Here is a 25,520-nt window from a genome sequence, read left to right as displayed (position 1 = left end):
TAGGAAAACATTCATATTTATTGGTTTATTAATAAGAATACTATAAAGGATACAGATAAACAATCAGATTGAAAAGATGTTCTGGTTTCAGTGTGTCCCCTAAAATTCAAGTGTTGGAAACTTAATCCCTCAATGTGGTAATATCAGAAGGTGGAGCCGAGTGGGAGATACCTGTATCACGGAGGCAGAGAGCCCTCATCTTTCCCAAAGGATTAAGTTGGCTGTCATCAGAGTTTGGCACCTTTTTCTCTCTTGCTTTCCACTTTGCCATCAAGCTAAGGAGCAGCATGAGGCCTTCAGCAGAAGCTGAACATATGTAGCTGCCTGATCTTGGACTTTCTAGTTTCCAGAACCAGGAGCCAGAGTAGGCCTCTATTTCTTTATAAATGACCCAGTCTTGGGTGTTCTGAACCAGAAAACAAACTAAGACAGAACATAGGATGAAGCACAGGACAAGAGGCACAGAGTGTTCATACCCTCTTGGGTACCACCCTCAGGGCACCTTTGTATGTTCAGCAAACCAGAAGCACCCAAATCCAATGTTTTTAGGTTTCCATGGAGCTTCCTTACATAGATGTATTAATGACATCATTGGCCATTGGTGATCAACTCAATCCTTGAGCTCCTCTCTTCCTTCCAAGAGGGGTGAGGCTGAAATCATGCCTTAGTCTTGCTAGCAAACAGCCTTCATCCTGAGTCTATCCTGGGAACACCAGCTATCAACCCTTTCTGCATGCGAGAAAGACACTCTTGTTGCTCTGGAGATTCTAAGGGTTTTAGAAGCTGCATCTCAGGAAATGGGGATGAAGATCATATATATGTATGTATATCTTATTTTAAATCACAATATCACATATTTTAACTTAATTCTTTCCAGTCCACATGCCCCTGTGGTCAGTTATTTTTCAGAAATCCAAACCTGATACTTCATATAATTCCTTGAATGACTTCAGTATTCCCCACCCGAGAGTTCCCATCAATGGCGTAAAAGGTTCTGTGTGACCTGGCTTCTGTGGCTCCCTCAGCCTCTGCAGGCATTCTTGGTGCCTGTGCCTCTGTACTTTTGGAATAAGTTTCCCCTCCTTCCCTCACCAGTGGATCCCTTCTTGTTTATTAATACTGTATTAATCAGAATTCCTTTGGTTATTCAGGATAAAAACACAACTTAAAATAACTTGGGATAAAACAAGAATTTTTTATCAGGATCATGAGTTATCTCATGGACTTCAAGAACAGGAAATACACTTGGGTTTCAGGAGCACTTGGGCAAGGGACTTCATTTCCTAGGGCTTCTGTAGCAAAGTACAACTGCTTGGTGGCTTACACAACATATATTTATTTTATCACAGTTCTGAAAGCTAGAAGTCTGAGATTAAGATGTCAGTGGGACTGGTTTCTTCTAAGAGTCTCTCTCCTTGGTTGTAGATGGCCTCCCTGAGTCCTCACATGGTCTTCCCTCTGTGTGTCTGTGTCCTACATCTCTTCTTGTTATATGATACCAATTATGTTGGATTAAATTGGATTTTATTTTGATGACGTCTTTAAAGACCCTGTCTTCCAATATACTCACGCTCTGAGGTCCTGGGGACTGGAACTTCAACATATGAATTTGGGAGAAGGGGAGCACAATTCCTCTCCTCTTGACAATTCATCTCTAATCCCTCTTCTCCATTCAACTCCAACCACTGGTAAACTTGCAGACAAAATGGCAGCCAACAAACCCTGATTTTCCATTCTATAGCTGTAGTCATTAGAAAGGCTACCCCAACCTTTACAGGCCAAGATCAGAGAGTCTGGGGAAGAGACCCATTGGCCAGGTGGGGCCAAAGCTCTTATGGTGGTATCTCTAAACTCTTAGTTTCCAGGCAAACATGGTAGAATAGATCTCATTCTTACCCTTTAATTCTGCAAGAAATACATTTGGAATAACAAAATTTCCTCATTTTCTAATTTTTTTGTCACAAAATCCAGGTATTTGTGCCAATCTCTATTCTCCCTCTCGGCAAAATTGATAAAGGGAACATTCATTTCTTGTGTAGGCTGTCTTGCAGAATGTATGTTCCCTCAGGCTAGGTTATTTTAATTTTGACTAAACTAAGAAGATGGAATCTAGGAGGGATGTAGATATGCCTCCAGGTTCCCATTCCAGATTATTGTTCTTTATTATTATTATTATTATTATTATTATTATTATTATTAGTTGTTCAAAACATTACAAAGCTCTTAACATATCGTATTTCATACATTTGATTCAAGTGGATTATGAACTCCCATTTTTACCCCATATACAGATTGCAGAATCACATTGGTTACACATCCACGTTTTTACATACTGCCATACTGGTGTATGTTGTATTCTGCTGCCCTTCCTATCCTCTACTACCCACCCTCCCCTCCCCTCCCCTCCCATCTTCTCTCTCTACCCCATCTACTGTAATTCATTTCTCTCTCTTGTTTTTTTTCCTTTCCCCTCACTTCCTCTTATATGTAATTTTGTATAACAATGAGGTTCTCCTTCCATTTCCATGCAATTTCCCTTCTCTCTCCCTTTCCCTTGTATGTTTTCTTTGAAGATCTATGGTATAGTGTAAACTATATTGTTGATATCATTGAAGCTTATAGATTTCAATACTGGTTCTTACATATTTATTTTCCTTTCAAATTTGGTATTTAAGTATTGATGAAAAGAACCATAAGATGAGGTAATAATGGAAAAAGAAGTATCCCACAGCTACCTCATAAGAAAACCTTTCCCTTTATCCTGTTGGCTCTCCTATCAAAAATTAAAAGTTGAGAATGAAGAACATTGCTCTGCTTTAGTTTGTTTACATGAGTCAATTCTAAAAGTTTCTTAAGAAAACATTTTTTCTTTGCCTCAAACAGTTCTATGCTCAGAAGCCATGAAACTTTTTAGACTATATTAAGAATTCCAGACATTACCATGACCTAGATATAATGATTATTGAATTTTATAGACTATATTTCCATGATTTCTAGTTTCTGAGTCTCAGGTTTATATTGTTTCCACTTTGCTGACAAAATAATAAACCCCATGAAACCCTAAGGTTGAAATTCTCTTTGCAGGACTGCTTATTTATAAGTGAAGTTATCACATAGATACACAGCTACCAAATACCAAAAGTTTCTTACAAACTACCTTAATCATGAATAGAAGTTCAAAGAATTAAAAAATTTATAGAAACAGTATTTCTTGAGCTATTCTGGGTCTTTTATTCTTCCAAATGAATTTTTAGGACTGTTTTTTCTGTGAAAAATGTCTTTGGTATTTTGAGGGGATTGCATTGGATATATAGAACACTGTTGGTAGTGTGGCCATTTTGACAATATTAATTCTGCCTACCTAAGAATATGGGAGGTCTTTCCATTTTCTAAGGTCTTCTTTAATTTCCCAAGTATTTTATTTTTTTTTATTGTGAATGGGATAGTTTTCCTAATTTCTTAGCAGATTCACTATTGGAGTACAGGAAAGCTATATATTTATGAATATTGATCTTTTATTCTGTTACTTTGCTGAATTTATTTATCAACTCTAGAAGTCTTTTTTGATTTTTAAAAAATTTATTCTAATTAGTTATACATGACAGCAGAATGAACTTCAATTCATAGTACACAAATTGAACACAATTTTTCACTTCTCTGGTTGTAATGAAGTAGAGTCACACCGCTTGTACAATCATACACGTACCTATGATAATGATGTCTGACTGATTCCACCATCTCTAGAAGCCTTCTGGTGAGTGGTTTTGTTTTTTTTTTTTTTTTGTCTTCTAGATAGAAGATCATGTCATCAGAGATGTTTTGACTTTTTATTTTCCTGTTTGTATTCCTTTAGTTTTATTTTTTATTTGTTGTTTTTATATATACATAACAGTAGAATGTATTTTGACATATTATACACACATGGAGTACTACCCATTCCAATTAGGATCCCATTCTTGTTGTTGTACATGATGTGGAGTTACACTGGCCTTTAATTTTGTTTTCTTGCCTTATTCCTCTGGATAGAGTTTCAAGAACTTTGTTGAATAGAGTGTATATCCTCATCTTTTTCCTGACTTTAGAGAAAATGTATTTATTTTTTCTCCATTCAGTATGACATTGACATTGGGTTTGTCATATATAGTCTTTATAATGTTCAGGTAAATTTCTTCTATCCCTAGTTTCTCCTGCATTTTTAACTTGAATTGGTGCTAGATTTTTGTTGAAGGATTCTTTTTTTTTTTTGCATCTATTTAGATGATCATGTGATTTTTGTCCTTAACTCTAATTATGTGGTGAATTATATATATATATTGATTTGCATATGTTGAATCAACCTTGCATTCCTAGGGTGAAACCCACTGGATCATAATATATTATCTTCTTGCTGTGTTTTTGAAAGTAGTTTGCATATATTTTATTAAGGATTTTTGCATCTAGTTCAGAAGGGATCTTGATATGTAGTTTTCCTTCCTTTCTTCCTTCTTTTCTTTCTTTCTTTCTTCATAGAATGAATTTGGGAGTGTTCCCTTCCTATTCATGGAATGATTTGAGGAGGATTGGCATTAGTTCTTCTTTAATGGTCAGGTAGAACTCAGCTTAAAATCAATCTGGTTCTGCGCTTTTTCTTTGTTGGAAGGCTTTTAATTATTGATTTGATTCTACTGCTTGATATTGGTCTGTTGAAGTTTTTATATCCTCATGGATCAATTTGGGTAGGTCATATGTGTATAGAAAATTTTAAATACCTTTCAGATTTTCCAGTTTATTGGAGTATAAATTTTCAAAATAGCTTTTAATAATGCTGTGGATTTCAAAAGTGTTTGTGATGATATGTCCTTTTTCACCTCTAATTTTGTTAATTTAGGTCTTTCTTTCTTTTGGCTATTTTGGTTAAAGATTTACCAATCTTGTTTATATTTTCAAAGAACTGACTTATGTTGTATTGATTCTTTGTGTTGTTTTTTATTCTTGATTTCGTTAATTTTAATTCTGATCTTTATTATTTCCTGTCTTCTACTGATTTTGGAATTAGTTTTGTTCTTCCTTTTCTAGGGCCTGGAGGTGTAACATTAGATTTGTTACTTGGGATTATTCTGTTCTTACTGTTTCCTATGCTATTTTACTTTCTCACTAGTTTAAGTTTCTACTCAACTGCTATCTCCTCAGGCCTTTTCTGATCATCCTGTCTTAAATAGTCACCTTTTTCCTGTCACTATTTTTTCTCTTTAGTTAATTTTTCTTTATTGTACATATCAACATGTACATTTATTTGTGGTACATTATCTCCCAACTGTAATGTAATCTTCTTGAGGGCAGGGGCTTGGCTGTCTTGTTCACTCTTTTAATCCTAACACTTAGGAGAGTTCATAGAATTTAATAGAAATGATGTGACTTGGTGAATGAGGAAACAGTTAATTTACTCCTGGTTGTTGAGTTTTACATTTTGACAAGATAAATGCATTAACATTTTCTTTGTTTTTGCTTTTTCTTTAAAATAAAAATTATGAGATTCTTAGATGAAAAGTACAGTGTTGAAAAAGATATTTATTTTTAAGAGATCCTTGTGTGTGGGAATTATGCATTATTTTAAGGGTCTTTCTGCCAAGAGTTAAGGGTATTAGAAATTGCATGTTATAGGGTAAGAAAAGAACCTTAGGTTAATTATGCTACTTTATTGCTAGGCAGTCTCTTGGAATTTGCTTGTATGCAACAATCTAAACAACAGCATTTAAAATTGGTAGACCTGTTAAAGCATGAAATTTTTTTCTTGTTTACATGTCTTTCTCCTTTCTGAGGTTACTGTTGATAATAGGAAAAAAATTATGATGTTTGCAACACTACCAAAATTCGACAGTAAAAATATGAATCTCTGTTAATACATAATTCAGTTCCAGGTATTTAATGTAGAAGTCTTCTTAGATATATCTTTCTTCTTTTATGTACTTAGTCTTTCCCCTTAGATTAGTTGACTGAATCTCAGCTCTTTTGAGAAATATAAGACTGCTATTTAAAAATGTATTCTTGGGCTGGGGATGTGGCTCAAGTGGTAGCGCGCTCGCCTGGCATGCGTGCGGCCCAGGTTCGATCCTCAGCACCACATACAAACAAAGATATGTTGTGTCCGCTGATAATTAAAAAAAATAAATATTAAAATTCTCTCACTCTCTCTTTAAAAAAAAAAATAAAAATGTATTCTTATTGATGCAGTTTTTCATCATGATACATTTTTCATTAATTTATTTGTTAATTGAATAAATATTTATGGTGCACCTATGATGTGTCAAATGTTATTCTAGGTGCTGGATACACACACACACACACACACACGTGTGTGTGTGTGTGTATATATATATGATAATATTCATATATATATATGTCTGTATCTATTTCTATATCTATATGTCAGTGAAAAAGACAGATATTTCTGTTATCATGGAACTTATAGTTAAGTGGTGGTATATTAGCAATATCAAAATAAGAGAAGGAGAGGAAAGAGGGGAAAATGTAGTACCATGGAGGGGAAGAAGGGTTGTTGTTTTAAATAGAGTTAGTTATTAAAGTTTTGCCAAAGAAAATGTTAGAGTATATTTGAGGGAACTGGTGTTAGTCATATGGATAATTTCAGAGGAAGGAGTGAGTACAAAAGTCTTGAGTTTGGAGGAGCATGCCTAAATTATTCCAGAAATAACAGAGGAGACCAGTGTGATGGGCTCAATCACTATTGATTGAAATAGTAGTAGGAAATGAGCTTGGTTGTTGTAAGAGGACAGATTATGTAGAGAATTCTTGGCCATTAGAAAAAATTTGACTTTTACTGTGAATAAAGATTTTCAGAAGAATGATGTAATCTGACTTATGCTTAAACTGATCAACTCTGCATTGCATGTTGAGAATATTGACTGAAAACATCTGAGGAAGAAAATGGAAGAGAAGTGTTGGAAGTTGACTGTAATATTCCAATGAGAGTAGTTAGATTCTAGATTTTGAAGATAAGGAAAATGGGATTTGTTAATGAATTGGGTGCCAGATATGAGAAAAATAGAGGAATTAATGAGGACTCATATTTCTTTTCTTTCTCTTTTTCCTTGGGAATCTAAAAGTATGGCATTCACACTTTGAGAGATGGGAAGGTCTAGGAAAGCAGCATATTTGAGGGAAAGGGTGAAAGATCAGGATATGTTAAATAAGCAGTTGGAAATAGAAATCTGGAGAACCAGGGATATATCAATGACGGAAAATTTAAATTTAGAAGAAGTAAGAATATTGGTGTTTTTAAAATAATGAAATTGAGGGAGAAGCAAGAGGTCATGAAATACATAATATGAATATTTTTTATTAAATTCTATGAAGCTGATGATATTCGTAAGTTAGACAGTTTAAATTATTTTCTTGCCAAATTTTATGCAAAATAGCTTCATTAAAGTTTTATATAGAAACCAGTTAGTTGAATATAGAACAGCTTTTTATTAGCTTTTACCTTTTCTAAATTAAGAAATTAATCTCCTAATTTCTTGAAAGTGTCAATTACTAGATAAAAAATCTAGTCTAACTGACTTGAGTTCTAATTTCTAAAAATAGTAGCAATATGAGATTCAATTTTGAATTTAAAAGAGGTCATATTATTCAAGCATTTTAAGGCTCTGAATTATTAGCACACATGAATTTAACTGTTAAGCCTTCTGCAATTGATTTAGTAAGATCATCTCTAATGTGACAGATATTAGGGCTAGAAATAGATGACTCTTGGACTTTTCAGAGATACTGACTACAATAATAGGCCAACATTATATAAAATAAGTAGAAAAGGGATTTATGGGAAATATTTAAGATAATTTACAGAACTAAGGAAGACTAGATATTAGACTCAGAAAACAGTAGATAAGAATAATAAAGCAAAGTTAAGATTTCTTCACAGAAAGAATGAGATACTGGTGTTGTGCCTTTACCAGTGGCTACCAGCTTCCCATGCTGTTGGACTTTGGCTCCTTATATTCTTGATTGTACTGCAGTCACCAAGAATTATTTTTGACAATCCAAGCATTCTTTGGTCACTCAAAGATGAATGAAAACCCTTGCTTGTTTAAGAAATTGTAAATATTGAATTCTGCCTTAAAAAAGACCTGATATTTACTTGTGCATGGATTTTATAAGGGTTGCAGTTTGTGAGTTATTGGTAAGTGGGTACTTTAAAATCAGACAGAATGAAGTGTGTATGTGTGTAGGGAAGGAATTTTGTGTATTTATGAGATTTGGCTCAAATGTATATAGTTTCCTACATTCACCTAATGTTTCTTGCAGAAAATTGTGGTTGAGTTTCTCAGAGGGAAGTCTTAAGTAGAGACTTGAGCAGGATAACTTCTTGATTTGATTAAACAAGGAAAGATGGACAGGTAATGGACCAGAAGGAAAATATAGACATTTAGGCAAGAAAAGAATGAAAATAAATCAAATTAGAATTAGCAAAAAGTATGAGAACTTTTTTAAAGAAATAAATATCAAATACACTTTGAGTCCCCAAAGGGCAATTTTTTAAAAAAAGTTTATTTGTTTTAATTAGTTATACATGACAGTAGAATGCATTATGCACTTTGATATATCATACATAGATGGGATAAAATTTCTCATTTTTCTGAGTGTACATGATACAGAATCATATTGGTCATGTCACATATATACATATGGTAATAATGTCTGTTTCATTCTACTATCTTTCCTATTCCCACATCCCCTCCCCTCCTCTCCCATCACTTCCCTCTACCTAATCTAAGGTAACACTATTCTTTCCTAATGTTCCCTGCCTTATTGTGAATTAGCATCCGCATATTAGAGAAAACCTTCAGCCTTTGGTTTTGTGGGATTGGCTTATGTTGCTTAGCATGATATTCTCCAACTCCAACTATTTACTGGAAAATTCCATAATTTTACTCTTCTTTAAAGCTGAGTAATATTTTGCCGCAGTCTGGCTGCAGCAAAATAACCGGGGGGTGATGAAGAACTTGTGTACGTTGATACAGCAGGAGTAGGAGCGGTTTATTGCAGGACAGGAGCAGTATTTATACATTCCACAGAGCTTATCTAATTAGCATAAACTAGATACATCAGTCAACCAATCAGGAATCTCTACACTTAATTACTCGCTTTTGTTACTTCTCAAACCACTCCCTCTGGCATTTTGCCAGGCACCATCCAGACTTGTTTACGAACTTTAACATTCCCCTGGCAAAATGCCAGGTGTTATTTTGACTTGTTTACAGACTCTAACATTATTTCATTGAGTATATATACTACATTTTCTTTATCCATTCATCTATTGAGGGACACCTAGGTTGGTTCCATAGTCTAGCTATTGTGAATTGAGCTGCTATAAACATTGATATGGTTGCTTTACTATAGTGTGCTGATTTTAAATCCCCCAAAGGGAAAATTTTATTATTATTTTCTTTTTCTCACTGTGTGATACAGATCTAATGATAATTTCCGTTGTTGAGTGCTATATGCAAGATGTTGTTCTAGGTTATTTATGTAAATTATTGTTAAGTCTTACAAAAGTAATAGTTGTCATGGTTTTATAAATTTAAAGAAAATTCCAAAATTCTAAACTTGAGAAACATTATCGCTTCTCGGCCTTTTGGCTAAGATCAAGTGTGGAGAAACATAATGAACCCAAATTATAAAAGTAATTACAAAAACGTATGGGTAGAAAAATGTCAGAGTAAGAATTCCAAAAGTTCTTCCTTCTGTAAGAGCACATATAGCACCAGTGAAACTCCACATCATATACAACCACAAGAATGAGATCCTAATTAGAATAAGTTATACTTCATGTATGTATAATATGTCAAATACACTCTACTGTCATGTATATCTAAAAAGAACAAATAATAAAAACCTTATTCTGGTTACATTCCACATTTCCTAGATCAGTAGTAGCCTTGAAAATGAAATCATGTATTTCTGCTGTAGGTGATGGAATAAATGTGCCTGTTTTCCAAGATTATACTCATCTGTCCTGATTTATTTTGTGGAAGAGGAGCCACTCAAAGGTCTCACTTTTATTTTATCTAGCTCAGAACTCACCCATCACTAAAGCAGCTAGCTACCCTGGAGAATTTATCAAAAGCATTTATAGGCAAATGTTTTAATTGCTGTTGTTGGATATAATAAGTAACAGTTGGAGCAAATAATTAACTGAAAAACTTTGGTTAGTTACTCCAATGTCTGAGCTTTGGAAAAAGTCTAGGGGATGAGGTATTTTAGTGAATAAGAGCTTTGTAAAGCTCTCTGACATATTATTAGAATTCTGAGAGGCCATGTGCATGCATATAATTGTGTACATGTTCCAAAAAGACCTGAATTGGCTGTAAGTAGTTATTCATGGCTAACCTCAAGGCTCTGCAGAATTAGGAAATGAAAACTAAGTCAGAGCTGCAAACTGCTCAATTAGTTTTGGAGGTATGTTGTCCCAGTATAACAGAAGCTCTTGCACAAAGACTGGGAGACATTTTGGTTCCAGATGATTAAGGAAATATTTACCCAATCATTAGCTGACCACTAAGCAAATGGAACAGAGGCTATAGAGATTACACCTGATAGAGAACACAAGCTTTACAAAATTAATTTAAAAAAGGCAATGAATAAAAACTATGGCAAGCTGATTAAATAAAACGTGGGGGGAGAAGAGAGAGTCTTATTTCCAAAGTTACCCCATTATAACAAACTAAATGACTAGTTTTCAACAACAAAAAAACCTTTAAGACATACAAGAAAACAAAAATGTGGCCCCAAAATGTGGCCATAGGAGAAAAAGCAATAAATTTAAATGTACTTGGGGAAGCTCAGACATTGGACTAACTAAGCAAGGATTTTAAGTAAGTGCTTTAAATATGTTAGAACACTAAAGAGAACCATGTAAAAAGAGCTACAGAAAATCTTGAGAATAATGTCTCACCAAGTAGAGAATATTAATGAGATAGAAATTATAAAAAGTTACCAAAAAGGAATTTTGAAATTGAGAAAAATTGTAATGGAGATTAAAAACTCACAAAATGAACAGGCAGGAGAAAAAAACCTGTGAATTTGAAGATAGGTCAGCTGAGATTGTATATTCTGAAGAACAGAGAAAAGAGATTGAATAAAAATGAACAGAAAATGGGAGTTCATAACCCACTTGAATCAAATGTATGGATGATGATATGTCATGAGCTTTGTAATGTTTTGAACAACCAATAAAAAAAATAAATAAATAAATAAAAATGAACAGAGCCACAGATATCTGTGTGGCATCATTAAGTATACCAATATAAACATAAGGGAGTCAGTCCTGAGAGAGGAAAGAGGCAGAAAAATGTATGAAGAAATAATGGCCAAAAACTTATGAGATTTAATAGAAAAAACATTAATCCACACATTGATAAGCTCAGCATACTTCAAGTAGGATAAACTCAAAAGAAATTAATACTTGGATACATTATAATCATACTGTCAAAAGCCAAAGAGAAAGAGAGAATCTTAAAAGAAGCTAGAGGGAAGCACTTCATTTTGTCCAAGGAAGTTTCATTAAGATTAATTAACAGCTGGCTTTCCATTAGAAATAGTAAAGGCCAAAAGCCTGTGAGAGACACTGTTAGTCTCGAAAGAAAAAAAGAAAACAAAACCTTTCAACTGGAATTCTATATCTAGTAAAACTTTCTTTCAAAACTGAAGAAGAAATTATGAAACTTTCAATAAAAACTTCCCTATAAGAAATGCTGAAAGCAGTATTCAGGCTGAAAGAAATTACACTAGACAGTAACCTGAATCCACACAAAGAAACAAAGAAAATGGTAAGGGTTTGAAGCTTGACTTGGTGATATAGCACTTGGCTAGCATGCACAAGGCTCTGAGTTTGATATCCAGCACGGCCCCCCGCACCCCCCCCCCAAAAAAAAAAAAAAAAAAACAAACTGCATAAAACAATACTGATAAATCTATTTTGATGGACACATAGTATATAAAGATGTAATTTGTGACAATAACAGCATAAAGTGAGGGTAGAACTCTATTAAAGAAAAGTGTTATATTCTTTTGAAACTAAATTGTTATTATTCCAAACTAGATTGTTATAAATTAAGGTGTTAATTGTAATTCTCAGAGTAAACATTAAGAAAACAACTAAAAATATATAGTAAATTAAATAATAAGGGACTACATGATATTAGAAAATATTTCACATTAAAAGAAAAGCAATAATGGAAAAAGAAAAAGCTGTAGGGCATATAGAAAACAAGTAGCAAAATGACAGAGGTCTCTCCTTATCAGTAATTTTGTTAAATATAAATGGATTAAACCCTCCAACTAAAAGTCAGAATAGTTTAAAATCATGATCCAACTGTGTACTGTCTACAAGATATTCTTAGATTTGAAAACAAATATGTTGAAATTAAAATGATTAAAGAAGATATTCCATGTAAACAGTAAACAAAAGAGAGTTTGACTAATATGGGAAGAAATGACCTTTAAGATAAAATTTTCATGTAAAAAAAGTAAAAATATTATATGACAAAGTGGTCTATCAAGAACACATAACAATTCTTAACTTATTCATGTTTAACAACAGGGCCCCCAAACCAAACTGATGTATTTTATGGGAGAATTAGCTTGATAATAATAAAAAGCATGTTGAACTTAAACAGTATTAATAAATTAAGACCCATGTCTTATATTCTTCTTCATTTTTGAAAGATAGTTTTGCTGGATATAGAATTCTTAGTTGAAAGTTTTCTTTTTCTTTCAAGACTTTAAAAATGTCTTCTCACTGAGTTCTGGACTTTACTATTTCCAATGGAAAGCCAGATATTTATCTCCAATATTCCTCTTTCATTAATGATAACACAACAATAAAGAAGATCAATGAGGAAATAGAAGATCTGAATAACACTGTAAGCCAAATGTCCAGGCATGGTGGTGTGCATTGGCAATACCAGAGACTTGGGAGGCTGAGACAGAAGGATTTCAAGTTCAAGGCCGGCCTCAGCAACTTAGCAAGACCCTGTCTCAAAATGAAGATAAAAAAGGGGTGGGGATATGGTTCAGTGGTTCAGTGGTTAAGCACTCCTAGATTCAATCACTGGTACAAAAGAGAGAAAGAGAGAGTGAGAGTAAGTGCGGGAGTGTGAAGCCAAGTAAACCTAATAGACATATAGAGAATAATCCACTTAGTGGTGATAGCAGATTCCACATTTTCCTGAAGTGCATAGGGAATATTCTCCAGTAAAGACTATAGACTAGGTCTCAAAAGACATTTCAATATATTTAAAAAAGACTGAAATTATACAAAGTATGCTTTCCAACCACAAACAAATCAGATTGAAAATCAATAAAAGAAATTTGAAAAAAAATCATAAGTATGTGTTTGACAGTGATCAAAGAAGCACTTACAATTAGAAAAATGTAACAAAACAAAAACATGCCAAACTTATGGCATGTGGTTGAAGTAGCTCTCAGAAGGAAATTAATAGCTCTAAATGTCTACATAAAAAAAAGAAAAATTATTTTAAATTAATAACCTAATCTTGTCCCTTAAGAACTTGAAAAAGAATAAACTAAGCCCAAAGTAAGCAAAGAAAAATTAATGCTAAAGATTAGAGCTAAGATAAATAGAATATAAAAGAGAGAAACAATAGAGAAAATCTATGGAACCAAAATTGTTTTTTTGAGATTATCAACAATATAAGATCCAAAACTTTAAAAGTTTTAGAAGGAAGCATATATTTAGTACTTTGCAATGGATTAAATGTTTGTATCTCCCCAATATTTTATTTATTGAAGTCCTAACCTCCAAGCTGATGGAATTAGGAGGTGGAGCATTTGGAAGTAATTAGATCATCAGGGTGGATCACTCATGAATGAAACTTCAGAGAACTCTTTTTCTCTTTTTCCATCATATGAGGTTAACAATGAGAAGTCATCAGTCTGAAATCTGGAAAAGGTTATATTTATGAAACCTGACCATTGCTAGTATCCTGTTCATGGATTTCGAACCTCCAGAATCACATGTGAGAACTAAATGTTTGTTGTTTAAACTACTTAGACTATTGTAGTCTGTTAAAGCAGCACAAACTGACTAAGAGAATTGTCATGACCTTGGATTAGGTAATGATTTTTATTTTTTAAAGTATTTATTCAAAGTACACTTTACTGTCATGTGTATCTAAAAAGACTAAATAATAAATTTATTTTTATTTTTAGATACACATGACAGTAAAGTGTACTTTGACATATTATATGTACGTGGAGTATAACTTCTTCTAATTAAGATCCCATTCTTGCGGTTGTACATGATATGGAATTTCACTAGAGGTGTATTCATATATGAACATAGGAAAGTTATGTCTGATTCATTCTGTCTTTCCTATTTCCATCTCCCCTCCCTTAACTTCGTTTCCCTTTGTCTAATTCATTGAACTTCTATTCTTCCCTCCCCACCCCTTATTGTATGTTAGCATCCACATATCAGAAAGAACATTTGACCTTTGATTTTTTGGGATTGACTTATTTCATCTGGCAGTCTTATTTCACCTGATAGTCTCCAAATCCATCCATTTACCAGCAAAAGTTATAAATTCATTCTTTTTTTTTAATGTCTGAGTACTATTCCATTGAGTATATACACCATTATTTTCTTCATCCATTCATCTGTTGAAGGGCACCTAGGTTGGATCCATAGCTTAGCTATTGTGAATTGAGCTGCAATAAACATTAATATTATTTTTTAAATAAGCTACCCAAAGCACAAATAACAACAGAAAAAATACAATAAATTGAACTTCTTAACAAATTTTTCTTAAAAAAGTGAAAAGGTAACTCACACATGGGAAAATATTTATAAATCATGCATCTGTTAAGAATATCTAGAATATGTAAAGAATTCTTTGAATTAATATAAAAAGACAAAAAGCCCAATTCAAAAATTGTCAAAAATTTTAAAAGATATTTTCTCCTAAAAAGATGCACAAATAGGCAGTGAACATGTGAAAAGATGCTCTCAGCATCATTAATTATTAGGAAAATGTGAATCCAAACCTCAAAGAAATATCAGTTCAAAATCACTAGATGGCTATAATAAAAACAAATGAAAAATAATAATTATTGGCAAAGATGGAAACTATAAAACTTTGCTATGAAAAATTAAAAAGACCTGAATAAATGGAAATATACTCCATTTCCATTGCTTAGAAAAGAAGCATTGTTAAGAAGTCAATTCTCAAATAGTTCTATACATTCAAGCACTGTCAGTCAAAATCTCTGCAGACTTTTTTTTAAAATTGACAAATGATTTTACAATTTATAGAAATGAAAAAACTCCTAGAATAGTTAACTTAATTTTGAAAAAGAAGGACAAATTAGAGGACTTATTATAAAGCTAAAACAATCAAGACAATGTGGTATTGGCATAAGGATATACTTACAGATCAATGGAACAGGAAAGAGTCTCCAAAAGTAGATCCAGTGTACAGGATAAATTGTTGACAAAGGTGCCAAAATAATTCAATGGGGAAAATGATAATCTTTTAAACAAATGGTGCTAGAACAACTGGATAGGTATGTAATTTATTCACATCATAGAGAGAATCACCTCAAAATGGATTATGGACCTATGCTTAGGATTGAAAAATATAAACCTCTGGAAGAAAAACTAGAGAAATTCTTGCAACCATGGAGTAGACACATTTCTTAGGACCCCAAAATGTGAAAGAAGCAGTTGAAAAGCTGAACCTTATAAAAGTTAAAAACTTCTGCCCTTCAAAAGACATCATCAAGAAAAGAAAAAGGAAGCCAGAGTCTGGGGGGAAAGTATTTATGATGCATATATCTGACAGTTTAGAAAGGACTCTTACGACTTTAGAATAAAAAGATAAACCACTCAATAAAAAGTGGAAAAAAAGTTAAGACACTTCACAAAACAAGATATTCTGTTGGCAAATGAGTACATTACAGTGTGTTCACCATCTGTAGTCATTAGGGAAATGTAAATTAAAGCCACAGTGAGATACCATCACATAATTTTAGATAGCTTAAAACTAAAAAGGCTCGCAATATCAAATGTTGTCAGGAACACATACATTTCTGGTAGGAATGTGAAATGATATTATTATCACTTGGAAAGCGTTTGGTAGTTTCTGAAAAAGTTAAACTTTTATTTATCCCAAACTTACCATTCTCTATTTGTATATGTTTACACAAGGACAATGAAAATATTTGTTCACACAAAGCATTATAGGAATGTTTATAGCAGCTTTATTCATAGTAGCAGCAGACTGGATCCCATATGTCATTAGGTGAACAGATAATCAACTTTGGTAAATACATATAATGGAATACTATTTAACAATTAAATAAAATGCATTAAACTATGTACAACATAAATTCCCAAAACATTATGTTAACAAAGTAAGCCAGATACAAAAGAGTACATATGATATGATTTCACTTATATGAAATTCTATTTAAAAATTAATTAATTTTGACAGAAAGCATATTAGTAATTGCTTGAGGTTTGGAGTCCAGGGGTAGGAGCACAGATTGAGAAGTGGCATATAGGAATTCTTTTTAGTCCATTTGCTTATTGATGAACATTTGGGGTGTATTATGAAAAAGCGGTTGTAAATATTTCATACAATTCTTGAGATGAAAATTCTCTATATTTTGTTTGTTGTTGTATTCCATGAGTAGACATTTGTAAAAATGCATCCTATTTGTAAATTATACCTCAATAAAATTGATTTAAAAAAAACTCACGGAGGCTCAATGATGTGAAGATACTTAACCAAGTTTATTTAGTGACAGAATTAATTGAAACCCTTTCCTCTTTCTATTATGATAAACAGTCTTTTTATATCCACAACAGGTGCTTGAACAATAGAAAATTAAATATAAACCACAGCAGAGGAATTAAAGCTTTTAAAGGTGAGACAAGAAAAATATGCAGCTGCCCCTATAGATGCTTGGTTCTGCATCTGTGCTTCTTCCAAACCCTGATTCAAATTACTATGAGTTGAAAGTATTTGGAAAAAAACCCATTGTATCTCCACTGAACATGTGCAGGCTTTTCTTCTTGTCATTATTCCCTACACAATGCAATATAACAACTATTTACATAACATTTAAATGGTATTATGTTTTATAAGTAATATAGAGATAATATAAATTATATGGGAAGATGTGCATAGGTCATATACAAATAGTACAATATTTTACATAAGGGGCTTGAACATTGATGGATTTTGTTATCTGTGGAGGGGAGTGTCATGGAAACAATTCCCTATAGATGCTGAGGAATTACCCTATATTTCATTCTGGAGGTGTAATTAGTGGAAAGGATAGGAAAGATAACTTAGATATTCTCTTCTCTTTGTTTATTGTAACTTGGGCTCAATGTAATATATTTTTAAATCACAATTATTTTTAATTATAATAATCTATCACTAGACTGCCATTTCATTAAAGGAAGGAGCTTCACCTAATTCACTTCTATTTCTAGATCTGAATATACATGAAGGCTTAATACATGGGAATGAATGAGTGAATAAATGAGAAGTATATGGTAGGGCTCTAGTGAATACTTTCTGTTTGTTAACAGGTATAAGAGTACACCATTTTTGAACTGGAGGAAAATACTGCTAAAATAAACAATGGAAGTTTGGTTTTGGAGATTTGTATTAGATCTGATTTACCATTTATTGACTGTGTGATTTAGAGCAAAGTTATTTTATCTCTCAGAATCCTATGTTTTAAAGTGAAAATTAAAGGTGGTAATATTTATGGGGTTGGTTTTGAGAATATGTGGAATAATGTATTGTAATATATTTTCTGACTGAAACCTTATAACCTTATGGTTCAGCATGATAACTGGTATACTATAAGTGCTAAAATCAGTGCCATAAGCATCATTCATTATTAAATTATGTGGGAGAGAAATCTCGATTAAAAGACTTACACATCTAAGAGAACTAACTGTGCTAGAGAATGAATGGAATATTTGCTAGGTTTATTGTTGCGACCCCTTGCCCGCAAGGAAGACGCAACTCAGGAATCTTCTTTCAGGAGTTTATTCAGGCCTTTGATATTTCTTCTTCTTCCTTTCGGATGCCCCTCTCAGCCTTAATAAAGCATCTCAAGCCCCAATGCAAAGCTGCCACGTGGAGCTTTCTCATAGGGTGGTGAAAAATCATGTGCCAACTCTCCCAAATAAGGAGTTGTTTGTCACAGACCACAGCGGAGCCAGCGCCATCTTGTAATGGCGACCATAGTCTGCAGAAACGGCAGAAGCGGCTCACCACAGTTTATATCAGTGAAGTTAATATATAATACTTTCCATCAGTATAGAACCACATTTGCCAACACTTCTTATGAGATTGATTTGACAAGAGTCTTCTTTTTTATGTTTTATCCAATTAAGCACTTATTACCAAATATGCTTCTGTCTTTATTATGCTATGACTTTATATTTCTAATTGCTAATATAAGAGCAGTCTTGAATTAAGGTTTAAGCCTTAATTTGAAAATTATGTATATAGTTTCTCTATTGTAATATTGACAGGAATTATAGGGCTTTTGAAAGTTCTTTTGTAATTTACTGTCAGTTCAAGTAAAGAGAACTATGGAAGTTTACACAGATTTTTTTTTAAAAAGAACTTTATAGAGGTTTAAATTATTTATAACAAAGTTTATCCATTATAAGTGTACTTTCAACAAATTTTAGTAAGACTTTCAAGTGGAAAAATGATCAGTGCAATACAGTTTTATAATATTTTGTAACATTCACTGTAAAAAAGGTCCTTACTGTCAGCCCCAGACTATAACTGGTCTGCTCTTTGTCTCTATAAATTTGCCTTTTCTGGACATTTCATATAAGTTGAATCTTACAATATGTTATCTTTTGTGTCCACTTGTCCTTTATTTATAATGTTTTTGTTTCATCTATACTATAGGCTGTATCAGTAGTACATTCCTTTTTATTGTTAAATAATATTCCGCAATATATCTGTGTGCCACATTTTAAAAAGATCCATACTCCAGTTGGTGGACACTTGAGTATTTTATATATATATATATATATATATATATATATATATATATACACACACATACATATATATATATATATATATACACACACACACATATATACATTATATATATATATATAAATTCAATTTATATATAATGTGTATATATATATATGATATGAATATATATATATATATATATAATATTTCTCTAAACATTTATATAAATGCATTGGTATAGACCTATATATTCATTTCTTTTTGGTAGATTCCTAGATGTGAAATTGCTATGTTATATGCCAAGTTTATGTTTAACTTTTACAAAAACTTCCAAATTATTTTTCAAAATGACAGTTGCATTTTACAATCCCACTTGTAATGTATGATGATTCCTGCTCTCCACATTTTTTTCTAATACTTCATATTGTCTTTTTTATTTTAGATATTTTATTGGGTGTTTAGTAATATCTTATTGTGGTTTAAATGTATATGTCCCTAGTGATCCATGGAGTTGAATATCTTCTGTTATGCTTACTAGTTCTTTGCATATGTTCTTTGGTGAAATGTCTCTTCAAATATTTTGCCCATTTTAAAATTTGTTTATCTTTTTCTTTAGTTAAAAATTATTTTATATATTAGATATAAATGCTTTAAATATATGATTAAATATTTCCCTTAGTCTTTAGATTATATTTCATTTAAGTTTCAATAAGTCCAGTATATTGATTTTTTTCTTTTACCCTTTTCTAACCTGATTAGTATATTATTTTTTTTACTTTCTTTTAGACATTTTATACTTACTTAAGTTTTTACATTTAGATCTGTGATCCATTTTGAATTAAGTTTTGGGTATGGTATGAAGTAAGGGTCAATTCTTTTTCTTTTATATTTTGCATATGGATCTTCAATAGTCTTAGTCCCATTTGTTGAAAAGATTATCCTTTCCCTAGTAAACTGTCTTGACACCTTTGTGGAATAGACTTCTCTTTTAGTCTCTTGAAGAATGAGGAAACATTTTAGTCTTTTCTAGACTTTGACAACTAATTCTACAATTTAAATTGGAAAAGCATTTTCATTTCCAAGGAAATAAGTCATTTTTGTTCATTTTTTGATGTCTGTAGGAAATATAGTCATAACCATTTGAGTTTTTAAGTAAAAACTTTGTTAATGATTTTTTCCTTAATATATTATCATTTCTTTTAATACAGAAGTCTATAGGAATCTATACTCACTATGTATATTTAAGGTTTTTAAATCTGAGACACCTTGCTTTTTGCTGGTGTTGATTTTCTACATGGATGGCAACTTCAGTGCTTAAAAAAATTTATATAATATTTACTTATTTTAAATAGTTTGAATTTAAAGTTTTGTGTTTCCATCATATCAAACTAGCCTTCCAGGGGACAGGTACCACAGAAATTTAGTTATCTGATGAAATATTTTCTCCTTATCTCTTTTTTTTTTTTGAGATAACTAGAAGAGAGATATTTGTAGCAAGGTTTTGATTGAAGTTAGTCATTTAAAGAACAATTTTGTAGGCTCTACTGGGGACTGTGAGGCATTTTTGTTTTGTTATTCTGCTGTCATTCTGATTACCTGGTGCACATGGGTGGGCTCATATTTCCTGAGTTGTTAAATCTGAGCAGCTGTCCAACTCATCACATCTGCTACTACATCTGTTCTGTAGATTCCCTTAGGCTTTTGGATTTTAGAAAAATGATTATATCTTAATAAGAAAATTAGTTATATAAAAAGTAACACAAACTCCTATTAATCTGTAGAAATGCTTTACAGTCAAAAGGCCTTGTGATATTTTCATAAAATTAACTTGCAAACACTTAGTGGATTATACTCAAAACAATAATTCACTTGACTTTGTAAAACAATTTTCAGACTGAAATAATATGACTTTATGATAGGCTTCTATTTGTCAAAGTGAAATGATAAATGATGAAGGAACCACCATATAATTGTTTTAAAGTAATTTTGATTGATTATAGTGGATTTCAAAATGAAATTTTCAGAGTATGAGAGTTAGTGGGTGATTATGGGCAGAAGCTCAGAGGATGCTAAATCAGTGAAATGCTATGAAATTTGGATGGAGTAGAACTTGAGTTTCACATTATGAGACTTCATGTAACTGTAATAGTACACACACAATGAAGATACTTTTTGTATTTGGTTCCTAGAACATTGTATTGGAAATTTATACAAAGTTCATTTCTACAATATCTCAATGTAAAACCTTAGTTTTATTTGACCATCAAAACATCACAGCATTACTTGTGACAAGCCATTGTTCTAAGTGTCAAGAATTGTCTTCTGGGTGTCTGGATGTTTACATTGTTTGATATTTAGTTAAATTAACATAAAATTTGAAATTACTATTCCTGTTTTGATCTTCATACTTAAAACAATAAGAATTTTATAATTCTCTTAAAAAATTAATTTTACACATTGTAATTATATATATTTAAGGGACATAAGTATAAAATTCCAATACACCTAACTGTGTAATGATCAGATCAAGGTAATTAGCATTTCTATCACCTCAGGCATATTTCATTTATTTGCGGGGGACAAAGTCCTTTGTATTAGCTATTTTGATATAATCAATTACTAATTTTCAGTCATAGTTATTGTACTGATACTGGTCTATAGAACAATAGAAGGGATTCCACCTATACAACTTCCTCCCTATTCCCAGTAACCATTCTTTCTCCATCCCTTTCTTCCCCATATCCTTCCCATGCTCTGGTAACTAACTATTCTTCTGCTATTTCTTTGAGATCAACTTTTTAGTGTCCATATAGGGAAACATGCAATATTTGCCTTTCTGTGTCTGACATTTTATTTAGCATAATGCCATTCAGTTCCATCCATGGTTCTGCAAAAGACAGAATTTCATTAGTTTTTGTGATTGAATAATATTCCAACATGTAAACATATTGCATTTTCTTTATCCATTGATGAATACCTAGGTTGAATTAGTATTTTGATAATTGTAATAGTGTTGAAATAAGCATGCAATTAATCTCTAGGATGGACAAAGAACTGAAAAAAATGTAACACCAAACCAAACCAAACAAAAACCAAATAACCCAATAAATAAATGGGCAAAGGAACTGAACAGGTACTTCAAAGAAGAAGAAATATGAATGGTCAACAAATATATGATAAAATGTTCGACATATATATCAATTAGAGAAATGCAAATTAAAATCACACTGAGATTCCATGTCACTCTATTCCAAATAGCAATTATCAAGAATACAAGTGGGCTGGGGCTGTAGCTCAGTGGCAAAGTGCATGCCTGGCATGTGTGAGGCAATGGGTTTGATCCTTAGCACTGCATAAAAATAAATAAATAAAATAATTTAAAAAATGCAAGTAACAATAAATGTTGGCAAGAATGTGTGGGAAGAAGGTTCACTTCTACATTGCTGGTGGGATTGAAAATTAGTGCAACCACTGTGAAAATCAGTATGGAGATTACTCAGAAAACTTGGAATGGAAGCACCATTTGACTTACTTATCCCATCTCTCAGTCTACAACCAAAGGACTTCAAGTCAGCCTACTACGGTGACACAGCCACATCAATGCTTATAGCAGCTCAATTCACAATAGCCAACCTATGGTACCAACTTAGCTGCCCTACAACAGATGAAGGGGTAAAGAAAATGTGGTATATGTACACAATGGAATATTACTTGGCCATAAAGAAGATTGAAATTATGGCATTTTCCAGTAAATGGATAAAACTGGAGACTTATCATGCTAAGTAAAATAAGTCAGTCCCAAAAAACCAAAGGCTGAATGTTCTCTCTGATATGTGGATGCTAACACGCAACAAGAAAGGGTAGGGAGGGGAGGATTTGAAATTCATTGGATTAGACAAAGGTGAATGAAGGGAAGGAAGGAGGGATGGGAATAGGAAAGAGAGTAGAATGAATTTGATGCAACTTTCCTATTCTTATATATGAATACACTACTGGTATAATTCCACACCATGTACAATTAAAAGAATGGGATCCTAATTAGAATAAGTTATACTCCATATATGTATAATATATGAAAATACACTCTGTTGTCACATATATCTAAAAAGAACAAATAAAAAAATGAAAAAAGAAGTTTCAAGAAAACAAAGAAATAAGCATGCAAATGCAAATGTCTCTTCAAGATACTGATTTCAGTTCCTTTAGATATATACCCAATAGTAGAAGTGCTGGATCATGGACTATTTATATTTTTTAAAAAATTTTATTTTAATTAGGTATATATGACAGCAGAATGCATTTTGCTTCATTGTACACAATTGCAGCACAACTTTCCATTTCTCTGATTGTACATGATGTAGTGTCACACCATTTGTTCAGTCATGATAAACAGATGGCATTACATTAAAAAGTTTCTACACAGCAAAAGAAACAAGAGCAGGAAGAGAGAACCCACAGAATGGGAGAAAGTTTTTGCTAGCTACTTTTACAACAGAGAATTAATATGAAAAGAACTCAAAAAAAATTAAACACACACACAAAAAAACTGAATTAATAAATGGAAACACAAACTAATCAGACACTTCTCAAAAGAAGAAATATAAATGGCCAACAAATACATGAAAAAATATTCAATATCTTTAGAAATTCTGGAAAGGCAAATCTATGTTGACACTTCCTCTCACCCCAGTTAGAATGGCAGCCATCAAGAATACAAATAATAATAACTGCTGGAGACGATATCAGGGAAAATGAACACTGAAACACCATTGATGGGTTTGTACAACCACTATTGGAGACAGTATAGAGGTTTCTCAAAAGACTAGAAATGGAACTAAGGTAGGAGAGAAGACATAAGAAATGGTATAATGAAAACATATGGGAGAATGCAAGAGTGGCCATATTTAAAGTTTGCTTTCACATGGATTAAAAGTCCAAATTTAACAGAGCTGAAATCAATGAAATTGAAACAAAAAAAATAAAAATATAGACAAAACAAAAAGTTGATTCTTTGAAAAAATAAATAAAATTGACAAACACATAGCCATGCTAATGAAGGGAAAGAGAGAGAAAATTCAAATTACTAAAATTCATGATGAAAAAGGAAATATCACAATGGACCCTACTGAAATACAGAAGATAATCAGAAACTATTTTGAAAATTTATACTCCAATAAAATAGAAATTCTTGAAGACATTGACAAATTTCTAGAGACATGTGACTTACCCAAAATGAATCAGGAGGACATACACAATTTAAACAGATCATTTTCAAGCAAGGAAATAAAAGATGTTATCAAAAGAGTACCAATCAAGAAAAGCCCAGGACCAGATGGATTCTCAGCTGAGTCCTACAAGATCTTTACAGAAGAATTAAGACCAACACTCCTCAAATTATTTCATGAAATAGAAAAGGAGAGAACCCTTCCAAACTCATTTGGTGATGCTAGTATAACTCTGATACCAAAACCAGACAAAGACACATCAAGGAAAGAAAACTTATGGCATTTGGCAGTAAATGTATGGAATTGGAGACTATCATGCAAAATTAAATAAGCCAGTCCCCAAAAATATGAAAGAGTGAATATTCTCTCTGATGTGCAGATGCTAACACACATTGGAGGGCTGGGGGGATTAAAAGGCCATTGGATTAAACAAAGGGTAATGAAGGGAAAAGAGATAGGATGGGAATAGGAAATACAGTGTAATAAATTGGACATAACTTTCCTATACATGACCAGTGTAACTCTACATCATACACACCACAAGAATGAGATGTTATACTTCATGTATAATATGTCAAAGTCCATTCTATTATCATGTATAATTAATAGAACAAATAAATAATTTTTAAAAAACTAAAAGTCTAGATATATTCCACATACCTTGATCATAAACATCACTATTAAATCAATTATTAGACCTATTTACACATACACCAATATAGTACTGTGTTCACAAAGTAGAATGCATCAAAAACAAATAATAAAATGACCCCTACCCTGATAATGGTTAATACATTCCCATCCTGATAAGGTGGATATGTCAGTAAATGGTCCACTCCCTCATCCCCATAATGGTCAACATGCCCAGTTAACAACACAAAGGAAAACTAAAACACCCTTTTAGATCATGTCTCTGTACTATTATCTCACATGTATATGTATGCTTAGCTAAGATATAGCTAGTGAGTTCCTCTCCAATACCCATTACTTTACCCTATCTCTCAGAGTGTGTACTTCTTTTTTTCTCTCAATAAATTCAATCTGTCTCTCACCTTGACCTATCTATATATTTCTTTTTGTGAAGACATCAAGGACTCTCATGGTCTGAATTGCGGTTCACCTTCCTTTTGAGGGATCTCTTCAGGACCCGTGTCCTGGTGACAAAACCATATTACCCACTATCCCATTCCTTGGTATTTATCCTAAAGAACTAAAGTTAGCATACTATAATGATACATGCATACAC

General features: G+C 32.4%; 1 protein-coding gene and 1 pseudogene across 1 annotated transcript in view; both read left to right on the top strand.

Moving 5' to 3' along the window:
• Nucleotides 1–25,520, top strand: part of Dlg2 (discs large MAGUK scaffold protein 2) — a 2,015,095-nt gene that overhangs the window by 50,524 nt on the left and 1,939,051 nt on the right. The gene's annotated exons all lie outside the window — the stretch shown is intronic.
• LOC114098661 (U2 spliceosomal RNA) lies at nt 9,616–9,753 on the top strand (annotated as a pseudogene).

The sequence above is a fragment of the Marmota flaviventris genome, chromosome 9, assembly GCF_047511675.1.
Source record: "Marmota flaviventris isolate mMarFla1 chromosome 9, mMarFla1.hap1, whole genome shotgun sequence".
Lineage (NCBI taxonomy): Eukaryota > Metazoa > Chordata > Mammalia > Rodentia > Sciuridae > Marmota > Marmota flaviventris.
This window is presented reverse-complemented; position numbering and strand designations above follow the sequence as displayed.